This window comes from Bemisia tabaci, chromosome 1 (genome assembly GCF_918797505.1).
Source record: "Bemisia tabaci chromosome 1, PGI_BMITA_v3".
In the NCBI taxonomy this organism is placed as follows: Eukaryota; Metazoa; Arthropoda; class Insecta; order Hemiptera; family Aleyrodidae; genus Bemisia; species Bemisia tabaci.
Genome location: NC_092793.1, coordinates 35,789,105 through 35,802,372, shown reverse-complemented (window position 1 = coordinate 35,802,372; position 13,268 = coordinate 35,789,105). Strand labels below are relative to the sequence as shown.

Sequence of the window (13,268 nt, the reverse complement as noted above, 5' to 3'; positions counted from 1 at the left end):
GGCCATTTTGAACTTTGACCGGCCGCCATTTTGAAACGATTTGAGATAATGACTTCGAGATTGCGCGAAAAATTTTCTTTTTTTATGCTCTTTCGAACGAGGTATCACAAATGGGGTCTTCCCATTTGAAAAAAAAAGTTAGGGTCCGTAACCCCCTCCACCCCGAATGGGGGTCCCCCAAAATTTTGGGGGGCAAAAAGTAGCTCCCTTGGATCTAGGAACACCCTCCAAGTTTCAAATCTCTACCTCAATTAGGTCAAAAGTTAGAGGGGGGGAGAGGACTTTTCGAACACCCTGTATAAGGATTTAATTTCGCCACGTAAAATAGGGCTTTATTGCACGGATAATCCAGCATCTGCTCACATCGTTCAAAATTTTAGCTGTAATATTTGAATTTAGAAAAAAAACCAGTGGTGGTTCAATGCCATTGGTTCTGGTTCATTCTGTTCAGGTCCGTCCGAGTTTCGGGAACGAAACCATAGAATAATAAAGCATGACGAAACGTCGTCGATTATACCAACCTCCAGCTGCTGTATTTATTTGTGAATAATGAACAGATTTAATTTAAAAGTTCAATTCATTTTAGATCTTAACTAATATTACACACTTATATTATTACGCCCACTTTTATCCCGATAACTACTTCATTGGTTTCTTAAAAATCTCAAGTGATTTCTGGTCGGTCGTTACCAACCTCTTTGACTAGTTGTGAATAGATTTACCTAATTTGGATAAGAGTTTAATTCTTTGTAGATGCTAACTACTATTACTCATATTATTACGTCTCACGTGTTCTACTGGAGCCCGATATGCTATTACCTTAGTTTCTCTTAAAATATTCAAGTGATATCTTTATTTTATTGAACGATATGTGACAAAATTTTAAGTGAGGTTATGTCGTCATGTTAATGTCAGTACCTGACCGAAGCGATAGATGTAATTCCGGTAAGTTACGTCAAAGAAATTACACCGAAATTGTGCCAAACTCTCCAAAGGAAGCAGCATTTACATCACAGAATGTATTCTCACTACTAAAGTCTATAAATTACTGGAATATGAGCCTCGGTCTTCACATGCGACTGTCATTGAACTTCGACCAAAATTTATTCGCTCTATATCTTGCCATCAACCTTTGTGCTCTGGAGTGATTATGCTTCTCTGAAGTGTATGTTATTTACATTAAGAACATGTTTCCTTCATGATTTATCTTCGAATCCTCCTATCTCTTCTACCGTTCTTGTTACGCGTGGCTTGCTTACCTGAGTATGTGAGGCACAATTCCATCCCTTTTCGGAACAGTTCAATCATAGATCAACTTAATGTCACATAATCAAAGGTCTTTGACTGTGAGCATTTGCTCAAATTGGTTTCTTCTGAGTATCTTTGATTTTGCGCCAGGAGTTGTTAGAAACTTCATTTTGCCCAACAATGTATGACAAGGTCTTTAATGAAAGGTATGTACCCGTTTTATTCTCATAATTTCATAAGTTGATGATAAAAATATGAAGTTGAATTTCTTGCATAAATTGCTGTGTGAAATGGGTACGTCCATTCCTCCTCTATTTAAAAGAGTAACAGAATGTATCGCTCATCTGTTTAGAGGACTTCAGTATTAAGATACGTAGGTACGTGTTCCTATCTAGTTCCATTGGAATAAGTGTGATCGTGTGAATGAAGGCTAAATACAATTAGACCCCATGGTATCAATGTAATCATAAATGCCTCTCCACTCTTACCAACTAGGTGCAGCATATCCTCCGATCAAGAGATGGAGATTGCCGTCTCAGTAGGTACGAGGGTGAGCCTACGAACCCAGGTATGGTGACCGTAAGTACCGCTTTGGCCTCTCACATTCAGATGAGCCTTTTTCTCTAATGAACTCATGCCAATACTTAGATCTCCAGACTTATTTACTGCATTAAGAACACAAATGATAATAAATCAATTAGGTCAAATCAGTTGCCAATCATTATACCAAGTGCAGGTACCAACATAATTTTGTGTTATTGGGTGGACAAAAGGCACTAGCTGCAACGCAGCGATTCATAGATTCAATTGTTCCCAACCGATCCATGATTTGGCGTCAATCCTTTGGATAAAAAGATCACGATATTTCCATTATTATTGATTAAAAACATCCTTTAATTTGACAACAGCTCTGTGTGCGTTTCCCACTGTCTGATGTTCAGTAAAAACAAGGACTCAATTGTGGTTGCCACATTCTTCATGATGCAGTTACTTCTCAACCAATGAACACCAGATTCGTTTCATACTTAGAGGTTCGCCTTGTAGGATCAATTTTTGATTGGCTCTTGCATTACGGTCAAAGCGAAAGACTGAGTATGAACCATGGAACGAAGGGTACAACAAGAAACAAACGGAATGAGAGAGGGAATGTAAGTAGGAAATGGTAGGAAAGCAACAAGAGCAAAATAAACAAAACCTCGAAAATAAGAAGGCAAATTTTTATCCGGACGAATTTCTACTTCAATCTTAAAATACATTCTCCTCAAAACCCTTGTTCTTTTAGTGCATTTTCACGATATTCTTAGTTTTTGCTGCTATACTGTGTGCCATCCTATATAGAGTCCCTTTATACCCAGAGTTAAGACAACTCACTTTTGGTTGGGCTGAAAGTGGCCTAAAAAAAATCCAATTCTGATTGGTTCTCGCTCATAGAGGCCAAAACGAGTGCACCAAGATGGCGGTACCTCGAATGTGAACATGGATAATGAAAATATTACCTAATTGTGGTTTATCAAGAGTAAATTTTTATTGCCATCGGTCCAAAATGAAAATAGATTAAGAAATTATTCACAAACCAATCTCATTTTCTTTTTAATTGATCAATTTGTTGATGTTGTTGTTTTTGTGTGACAGACATCGCAGGATTCCTGATCCTTATCCCTCAATATCGTTCGTTTGGGTGCACTCGTTTCGGCCTCCATGGCCAGCCAAGGCCGGCTGCCAGTCAGCTGATAATCGAGTTGTCTTAACTCTGGGTATAAAGGGACTCTAATCCTATAAAGCCCTATCTGAAAGTAAATAAATTCGCGGGCAATTTTTAAACTTTACTTTGCTGCAATTGGTCCGAGTTCTCAGGATCTGGGAAGTTGCAAGAATCAGAATCAGCATTGGTGCGCTCTCTCGCGGCTAACGCCGAAACCCTAGTTTTCACTTTCACTTTTCTCCACCAGTAGCGCTCTACTTTCGTTCCGGTTCTCCGATTCGCTCTAAATTTCCCAAATCCTACACCCAACTCCGGGAGCCACCGTACTGAATGCTTCGGTTTTGCTAGCTCTTCGTATAGCCAGACCTTTAGGTACTTATTCACCCAAAAACGACCTGATATAAACTACAAAAACCCTCAAAAACATTTTTCGGGCAAAAAATCCGGTCGAGGAAATTGACGTGTCACTTCCTTTTAATCAAGTATAAGATAGGTAAAAACCTTTGAAGAATTCCCAAGGTCCACTAAGACTAATAATCATCAAAAAGTTCCAAAAACTTACTCGAAAGGAAAAAATAAAATGAAAAATAAATCCCTTGCCAAAAATAAATAAAAAACCGATTTTGAGATAAATCCCTCGAATGAACTTGAAATTACAAAATCGGTCGAGGATGTCAACTGAAATTTTTCCCCCTTTAATTATGAGCTCCGCAACAAGCGTGACTCGCTTGTACCTACCTTTTCATACACGAGCCGCACGAATTCATCCCTTCTTCTCTCCTCTCCTTCCGTCCATGGATAGAGGTCCAAAATTTTTCGGATTTACTGACGCGACCGGCTGCGGCTCGGTGCGTAAACATGGGTGGATTACTAACAGGGGCGGACTGGCCCTAAATTAAGTATGGGGCGGGCCCCTAGGGGGGTCTGGGGGGCCCCCAGTAGAAGGGGGGTCCGGGGGCCCTCCTCCGGAAAATTTTGAAAATTAGGCCCTTTTTGAATGAATTTTACGCTATTTTAGACCCTATTCTTTTCTTTAATATTATTTTTGAAACATTATCCAAAAAGAGACCAGAAATGCAAAACTTAGTATATTTTTACTTAAACTGGATGAAAAAATGAGAATCCGTTGTATACTTGGAATTCAACTTTTATTTTCCTCTTCCAACGAAAAATTGTGCTAAAGCTAAATTAGTATACAGAAGATACATAGAATCAAGTAGAATAGTAATAGTGACAGTCTAAAAAGAACACATTCTGAAAAACACAGTTCGGATTTTTTTCTTCGTTTGTTTTTTTTAAATGTACCTACTTTTTAGCCGCCAAAATTGACAACTGTCTTAATTTTTTTTGAACGTTTTATTGGATCCTTTCTTCGCTCTGCTCATAGAAAAATCAGGGCCGTTTGATAGTTAAATGACGCGTAATGAATGAATAAATCGATGGTTAAATTCTGAAAACACGTAACTCGGAATCCGCATCATGAACCCTGAGACTCGTAAGAAACTGGAAATAGAAACACAGTTTTACGAAAAAGTCTTGACGCTCGGATTGTTCACATTCCCATTGGTTTTTCACACTTTACCGGTCTTGTAATATCGAGCCATACACTAATGACAACTGTGTGGCGCCGGCGGCATTCGCGATCCAGACAAGCCTCGAGCCTTGTGAGTGAGTGAAGTAGCCCTTTGAAGGAATCGACTCGCACGCGCGTCTTAAATGTGTCAAAAGAGGCCTTATGTCGTACTTGATTACAAGGAAGTGACACGTCAATTTCCTCGACCGGATTTTTTGCCCGAAAAATGTTTTTGAGGGTTTTTGTAGTTTTAGAATTTACCAGATCTGATGCGTCCAGTAACGTAATTTGACGCTCTTGAAAGCCTGTAATCCGCTGGCTTAAACGTGCGCAAGATATTTCTCATCATAAGCAAGCAAAACACAAAATCTTTTTGCCTCATCACCTTACGCAAACCAATACTCAAAGTGACTTCATCTCCATCAAATTCAGACTCTTTGTTATCGGTAATAAGATCGAGAGTCTCTAAAATATGGTTATACTCATTGTATATGACTTCGCAAACATGGAGATGGTCAGACCATCTTTGGTCGAGGAGTCGTGATAAAGCTTTACCTTTATAATGAGCTGCTATTCTTGAGCGTGACAAAAAGTTATAAAGTTCATTGGTTTGTCCAAAAAAGATGCGAACTATTACCACGTTTTCGGCGGTTTTCACAACAACAAGATGCAACTTATGATTAAAGTAATGGACATAGGGAATCATTTTTTTCAACTTTTTCTGTATTAGAGCTTGAACACCTCCATCTGAGCCACTCATAACGCTAGCTCCATCGTAGCACTGGCTCAACATGTTTTCCGGTTTCACGTTTTTCTTCTCCAATGCTTCTAAAGTTACATTTGTGAATGTTTCGACGTCTACTTTTTCTGTAGACTCGATAGACAGTATTGATTCGTAAACGTGTTTGTCTTTCACGTAGCGCAGAGCAATGGCAACATTTTCACGCCGATTTTTATCCTTAGTACAGTCTTCCAATAATGTAAACAATGGGACGTCCGACGTGTTAACTTCATTTGCCACATCTTCTTGAATAGCCTCGGTCATAATTTGAATTATTTCGTTTTGAATTTCAGGTTATTTGTAGGTTGCATTTTTAGGGATGACTCTAGAATTACAAATTTCAGCAAGTTTTTCATCTTTTCTAATAGTGAATTCAAAAAGGTTTTCAAATAAACCCTGCTCCACATGTTCATCCAAATTATAATTGCCCCTTAAAACAAGCTCATTCACGACCAAAAATTGCACAACTTCGAATATACTTTTCACGTAATACCTACGTTTTTCGAGCACACTATCATTCACTAGAGTTTCAACAGAAACATTCAATTCTCGTCTTGTTTTTTTGCTCATTCATAAAGGCTACAGCTTCGATGTGGGTGGATGAACTTTCATGCTTGTGAAATCCAGATTTTGTTTTATCACATGCATGTTTCCAGTTATTGTAACCCGTTTTTACGAAAGCCAGCTCCTTAGTATAAACAGCGTATAAACGGCAAACATAGCAGAAGGCAGAATCAAGGGTGGGTGAATATTCCAGCCAAGGAAAAGTACTATACCATTCAGATCGAAACATTCTTCCTTGATTATTCTTCGGTTAAATTGAAAGTTTTATCTGTTTAATGGGCTCATTTTTGTGCGCCAACTCATCAGAAATAATCACAGCGATATCTTCTTTATCACTGGTAGTCGAAGTACTATTATTTTTGCTTCTGTTACAGTTAGATTTTTCACATTATCACTTTCGCAATATCACTAGGGGGGGCGAAAAATCTCACTTGGGGGGAGGGGGGGGGGCAACGCCCTCTCTTGCACCCCCCCCCCCTGGCTACAGCCCTGACGGGACTCAACCTTCATCGCTGAATTTTTGATGAAATGAGCTGGAGAAGATGTCATTGTAGTCGGCCCAAAGGTATAACAGTCGAATTATTTTTGGGGAAAAACCTTGCGTTTCTGACATCTGGAAGTATTTCTCTCATCTCATATTCTTATTGCATTAACAGCTTGTATTTACATTCAACTTAAGCTGTATATGACCCGCCAGATATATAGATTGCTTTTCTCATCTATTATTTTTGTCTCCGTGGCGGAGGTCACGTTCATAGAGAGAGAATCTCAACTATACCCGCGGCATAGTGCCTGTGTATTTCGCCGAAAATAGAAGGAAGAAATATAATCAACGTAACTTTATTGAACGAACGGACGGGTTGTTCGGAGAGCGTCGCGTGATGCAATTTAAACTTCGCGCAGCGCGTCGCACCAAGTTTGCGAATTCTCTCCGTTTGATGATATCTGTTGCAAGAACGTTGCTATGAATAACATTCCAGGCACGTCAAGCTTTGCATAGGTATCAAGTAGAAGGGTAGATAAGGAGGTGGGTGAGATGTATAATAATATTGAAATGGTAAAAAAAAAAAAAAAAAAAAAAAAAAAAAAAAAAAAAAAAAACATGACGAGCAGTGAATAGTCCAGGCAAACACCTAGTCCATAAAAGGAACCATAGCCTGAAATTATCCAGGGTGGCTATGTTTTCCGTGATTTCTACGTAATTTTTTGCGCTGAATACGAATTTCAACCTTGCGCCAAAAAAGTCGACCCGAAAGTTGCCTAGCTCTTTTTACAAATTATGGCCTGTAACTTGCAAAGAATTAATCTAACGCCATAGTAAATTACTAGTGGGGCTACGCACAGAGGGAAAAACAGCCAATCTAGCGCCGAAAAAGTCTTGACGCTCGGAGTGTTCACTTTCCCATTGGTTTTTCAGTTGGTTAGTTGGTCCTATAAATCTACCTATGCATCAAAAAAAGCATAATGCGCCGATTTTTCGTAAATTTCAGAGGTATATCGAGCTAAATTTAGTCGGCAAATCAGTTGTAATTCACATTCCTGGATACTGTGCTTCGGTTTGTGGTTCCTGATCGGTCAGCGGAGTTAAAATAAAATATTTCTTGCTTTTTATGTTACTTTAGTTACTTTCTTCACCATGAAGTTTACTAGTCTGGTTTTCCTTTTTTTTTTTTTTTTTTTTTTTTTTCTTTTAGTAATGTAACGGGATTTGCAACCGGTGATTTAGCTATTGCAGCCCCAGAATACTTTTAAAGCGCCTTTATTTCCCAGGATCCGGACGTTTATTTTTTTTTTTTTTGGGGGGGGGGGGCTTAAACGACTCAAGAAACACTGTAGTTAAAAAATATAGGTAATTTTCGATTTGGACATATAAAAAATATTTAACCCGCTCAGGCACACCGTCTATTGTATGGAGTACTGTTGCTACACGACCCTTGTCTTCAGGTCAAAATTCTTACAAGGAAGCCCTTTACAAAAGACCAATTTTTGTAAGTTCCCCCTGTTTTTTCTCCGTTATGTAATGGAATTGCTTGTCAGATTCCGAGGTCAATTATAATTAACTGTAAATTATACATTTATTTTTTCCCTCTTAAGTTTACTTTTTGCATGGAGAAGTCGAGGTATTGTTGATTTCTTCGGATTTCGAATGTTGTAACTTATCTTCTATTCGGCCAAAGTTTTATAAATGATTGCACTTACGGCTGCCCTGGCTATCAGAGTAGTGGTACCAAATTTTGAAAAGCATAACAGGGGTGTAGAGATCTGTCAAAGCATCGTTTTAAACAAAACGGAGGAGTGAAATTCTCATTCGAAGAGTGCTGAACTGCTCACCCATCCTCGAATCAGTTCGTTTGCTTTTACTTATATATGCATATTTTAAATTAGCGCGGAGCAGTCGTAGGTTTTTTTTTTTTTTAAAAAAAAAAAAAAAAAAGTAACGTAGACTCTTGGTATTCATTGCACATAAACTAGAAAGCCCTAGAATGACAAAAAACATTAAATCATAATTTTTGACGGATTAGTAAACTTTTTACACGCTTTGGAAAATCTCAGAAGTTCGCGGCAGTCACTTTCCGGTAAGGAACCAAGGGACTCGATTATTGTATCGAGTAGGGGGTCGAAACGATCGCAAAGGCGGTATACTACGTATACGCACCAAAAGAAGTATAACTTTTACACCCTGAAATTTACCCTCAAAGCATCATTTTACCCCTCCTGCCCTTACGAAGTGAATGAACCCGCTCCCACGCCATTCGGCAAACTCTTGATAGGAGTAGTAACAATCGTGTTAGGTTGGTAGTATGATTCACTTAGCCACCAGTTCCCTGCTGTTCCGCATGACGGCTTATTATCGTAGAGAAAAAAAGGAGGTGTTTGCATCTTGAGGTTAGTTTACCCTATGACGTAGGTCGGTACAACCTAGCCAGCGAAATCCGGGATTCGAAGTATGAAAAATGGACCATTATGTCCCATTTTTTTTGCTTAAATCAACTAATGATATAATTTCAAGCACTTTTTATAGAATGGATTTTTTCCATACATTACACTATTGCCAAGAAAATCGATGATATACGTCGCTGTGCCGACCTACGTCATCAAAAAAATTCCAAGATGCCCGAAATGCAAACACCTCCTTTTTTTTCACTATGGCGTATTATGACCCGTCCGCGTACCCGACGATATCGCGTTTTAATGCCTTTAAACCTACAAATTATCGTTGAAAATCATGTGTCATTTGTTTTGAGACGTTTCCGCCACCGTATTTTACCTCCCTGTGAAGTTAGAAACCAATTCCTGCTGACAGTAAGATCAGGAACTCGATATGCCCAGGGGCCGGTAATCTGCATAATAACCACTCAAAATTCAAGGTAGGTATATACGAGGCACAAAAGAGGAGCACTTTGCTCCGTTAGATCACACAGAGGGCCGGCTCACTTTGACGGACTGTAGATTTTATGGAAAGCCTTCAATCATGTAAAAATTGGCATCAAGCACTACCTCGGTCATTCATCTGAGTTCCTAAAAGATGTTCGGGCTAGACTCAAAATTGCAGAGGGGCCAATAACAAATTGTCAATTGATTGTGAGCCGAACGCTCAAAGAGACGGAACACTCCTGGGTATTAGCAGCAAGTGCTTTGAGTCAGGTGAAACCTAAGATTTCCAATGCATTAAATAATGCATTGTATATTATCTCCAAAATTACTCCGTATATACATCAAGCAAAATTAGATGACTCATTAGGTACTTACACACTATGAATCATCCAAGCTGACACTAGAGCTAACACTTCGATATATCTTTGAAGCTAATGTGTATATGCTCGTGAACTCAAGTATCCCGGCAGATTCAATCTTTCGCAGTTTCTTTTCACATGGTACTGAGCACAAATATAAAAATACCGCACGAACATTATTGATTCATTGATTAGGTATACGAAGCACTTGTTTGATTATTATGGTTATGTTGCACATTTGTTGTTGTTGTTGTTGTTATAATCCAACACACGGGGAGATACGAGCTAATTTGGAGGTGACGCTCCTAGCGGACAGGTGGTGAACCATTATGGAAACCAGTCTGGTTCGTGATAGAAATTAGTAACGTGATCAGCCGTCGACAAAACGTAGTCTTTTCGTCTCGAAGCCGTGCACGTGTTGCCGCGACCGCAAATCTTGTATTATCGTGTGCCTACTTAGTTTTATTCGAAACGTGATCATGAGTCCCAAGTGAAGGTTGAGCGTTTGCTCAGGTAAACTGTACAAAACGAACTGGAAAACGTGGAAATTCTCCGTAAACTTCGTCCTGGCGGCCGAACATCTAGGTATGGGATACAACGATAGGCGTTCTGAAAGCACTGGTAGTTCCAGCTGTTATTAGAGCCGGTGAAGGCGATGCTGAATCAATATCAGCATCTGAAGCAAGAGCAGCTGCTGCCCTGAAGGAGTTGAAGGCTTTCAATTTGAAGGATGCATATCATAACATGCTGGCTAGATAAACCAATATGATATCAGTAATGAATCAGCATTTTATGGGCAGATTATCATGCTGAAATCACCCTTATATGAATTTTAACTTGCTGATTTCATCCTGCTGTCATACTGTTATTATACAGGTGAATCTGTCAATTCACATTGTGATATCAAGCTGACTCATCTGACCACTCTCATTGGAAAGATTTACTCTCAGCTAGGTACGATCATCGCTCAGCACTCATATTCTCGAGAACTAATCCCGAACAGAGTCCAAGCTTCATTCAATTTCCAATTTAGGTACTCACCGATGCAAACCACCGGCCGTCCCTCAATTTATCCTCCCATCTCTCTTCCAGGGGTCTACTCTTTTCTTACCCGTTTTTCTTACATTGGCCGACTCTCGCTGGAAGCTAGGCCCCATGGTTCATCATTCATCCTCGACACCCTCGTCTCATGATTGTCACCCGCGGTGTATTGATTGGGCCCCGCGGCTGCGGGATTGGCCATGGAAAATGGATGTTTCCGGTGGCATCGAACGGTGGTCCGATAGATTTGGCACGCAGGCCGCCGCAGCGCGAGCATCTTGCAAAGGATAAGCGGTTTTTTTCTCGCCTAGCCTGCTGTGACATCTCTATAGAGTACCTCGCTCGGTGTTCGTGGCACGCAGCACGCGCGATTGCTCTGGTATACATGACGAGATTTACCACGCCTTCAGTTTTGTGCTTTATGTATACCTTGGTAGGTACCACAAAATATGACCGTCATAGGTCTGTGACCTAGGGCCGTATTCATCGGCGTTCCTAAATATCGGGGTCATTCCCAAAGGGGATGAGAGGATTATATTAAACACGAGGTATTCAGTGGATGCAGGTGTGATAACGAACTGTATTGTGAGATGCCAAGTCCGACATCCCTGGACAGCTAGGCAACAGTGCTGCCTCAGGTGGCAATGTATAGAAGTACTTAACGTGACATGTTCTTTTTCTTTTTTTCTTTTTTTTAAAACAAAATTGTTAGTCAGTGGGAGTTGATTCTCCCTCATACAGTTTTATAGAGCCGAACTGCTTAGCATGCTTAAGAGAGTTACTGAAAAATTAGACTTAGTAGAAGTAGAAGATTGATATAAGATACAAACTGCACTGCACCTGGCTTGTAAAACTATTTGCTGATGCGGCTGAAAGAAAATTTATATTTTGGTCTTCGTAGAATTAAATAGACCTACCTAGCGAGCGCAGTTTGAGCATATCAAAGACAAAATGTATTAAAGACTAGCTGCTCCAGGCGCCCTACAGACGCCTTCCACAGCTAGCAATGGTGGTGCAGTAGCTTAGTTGGAATCAGAGCAATTAGTTGAATCTATTTAATAATGATAAATAAAATGTATGTAACAATACGTGTTGTTAGGAATACGCACTACTGCCGTTAATAAGTCAGGGTCAGTGAAGCAGCAGAGAATAAGATGCAAGGATATCAAGAAGCTGTGAAGCCGAGCAGCCGAGGGAATGCGAAGGAATGTGGGTGGCGAGTGACGAACGACGATGCGACCCAAACCTCCTTCTTTGAGGTTGGTGGGAGGAGAGCTATACGAAAGAAAACCGAGATTGCCGAAAGAATGTGGCGGGAGGGTTGGCTGAGACCGTAGAGGGGGGGTACCTAGGGACGGGCAAGCAGGTAGCGGCCGGACGACCGCTCGAAACAGCTGAACTTTACTCGTCGATAAAAGTAAGAAAATTTGAGAAAATCGAAAAAACAATTACAACCTGCAAATCTATAGATCTGAAGCTTTCATTTAAAAAAAACCCATACAAATCGGTCCGGTGGTACTTTCAAAGTTAATGTCCCAAAATTCGGACTTTAGTCTGAATTAATGGGAGAAAATTCGAGCCCAGCTAAACTTCACTCGTCGATAAAAGTAAGAAAATTTGAGAAAATCGAAAAAACAATCACAGCATGCAAATCTACAGATCAGAGGCTTTCATTTAAAACAAAAATCATGCAAATCGGTCCGGTGGTTCTCTCAAAGTTAACGTCCAAAGATTCGGAACTTTGCATTTTAATATATAGGATTGTTGTGTGCGGGATTCAAATATCTATTTTAAATTGAGAGAATTTTATGCATATATGTGATAATAATTTAAAGAAAATATGAGATGTAAATTGACATACCATTAAGACATTCTTTTAAGAAAGTATACATCTCGACAGCGGCAATATTTTGTTACCTAACACAATTTTCAGGTCTAGTGTGGAGTTGACATAAAGGGTTCAATAACTGAATACGAATAATCATGACTTGCCTTATCGTACACTTGAGTTTTTTTTTTTTTTTTTTTTTTTTTTTTTGGGTGTTAAGGTGAGAAACGATTTTTTCCATACAATGGAGACGAGACACTTACTACTAATTTTTGCGTAAAAGGACTGTAATTTTATGTTGAGAAAAATGACGTTCCGTAACAAGAAGGTAACTGGAGCCGGACAGCGTTTAAGAGCTTTCTACGACAGTTCTATCACGTCATATTGTATATAATTTCCGTTGTTTAGATTCCGTTGTTGTAATTCCGATGTTTTAGAATTTCCGCTTCTATTTTATTTTTCCAAAGAGAAACAAGCAAACTTCATAGCTTGAGATTCCTAATCATACAGAATACCTATTCTGTTTACAAGGAAAAAATTTCAAGAAATTACGTTGACTACTTTTTCATAGAATTAATAAAGTATCACAGGAAGTCCGGAACGTCGCGCAAATGGAGATTCGTGGTTTCGCACTTTCGTCATCGATGTACCTACCTACTCAAGTTTTCGAAAAACTTACGGATTGATTTAGTTGAAAAGAGAGAGACAATTTGAGGGGCATAGAGTTTCACCGAGGCATTGAGAATTCAGGCAAATAACAATCTAACTTTTCATCGAAATAAGATTCTTTATCGTAA

The 13,268-nt window shown here is 39.5% G+C and overlaps 1 protein-coding gene across 24 annotated transcripts in view; it reads right to left on the bottom strand.

Annotated features, from left to right (window-relative positions):
* The window catches only part of LOC109038096 (calcitonin gene-related peptide type 1 receptor), a 506,731-nt gene that overhangs the window by 185,232 nt on the left and 308,231 nt on the right, over positions 1–13,268 (bottom strand). The window contains exon 1 of one of the 24 annotated variants that reach the window (XM_072300423.1): positions 9,619–9,764. The exons of the other annotated variants lie outside the window; for them this stretch is intronic. The gene's annotated coding sequence lies outside the window, so the exon portion shown is untranslated. Of the gene's footprint in view, positions 1–9,618; positions 9,765–13,268 lie in introns of those variants that run through there. 24 annotated transcript variants of the gene reach the window in all.